Here is a 504-nt window from a genome sequence, read left to right as displayed (position 1 = left end):
ACCTCGCCGCCTCGACGCCGCGCCCCTGCCTCGGGTCGTCGTCCACCTGTCGCCTCGCCGGCGCCGCCCGGCCCGCGCCACCTTGTCCGCGTCGTGCTCGCCGCCCCGACGCCGACTCGCCATCACCCGTCGTCGCCGAACTGCCGCCGCCTCGTCCTCTCCCTCGTCCGACCTCCCCGACCTCCGTCGAGCCCGCTGCCATTCCCCCTACAGCCCCAGTGAGCCTCCGCCTCGCTCCTTCCCTTCCCTCTGCTCGCTCGTCATCGAACGCGCACGCGCTCAGGGCCGCACTCGCCCCGCACGGTGCGCCATCGTACGCGAGCACGCACCCGCCTCCCCTACGCCGGTCGCGCTCACCGCAACCCAGGGCCGTCCGTCCCGCGCGCCCCGGCTTCTGGCCTCATACCACCGCGCCCCTGGCCGCGCCCGCGAGTCCACGCGACTGCAGTGCCCCGCGCCCAATCCACCGCCCCCCTGCGCTCCGGCCGGCCTCGTCTGGCCACG

This window comes from Triticum aestivum, chromosome 2B, assembly GCF_018294505.1.
Source record: "Triticum aestivum cultivar Chinese Spring chromosome 2B, IWGSC CS RefSeq v2.1, whole genome shotgun sequence".
Classification (NCBI taxonomy): Eukaryota; Viridiplantae; Streptophyta; class Magnoliopsida; order Poales; family Poaceae; genus Triticum; species Triticum aestivum.
This window is presented reverse-complemented; position numbering follows the sequence as displayed.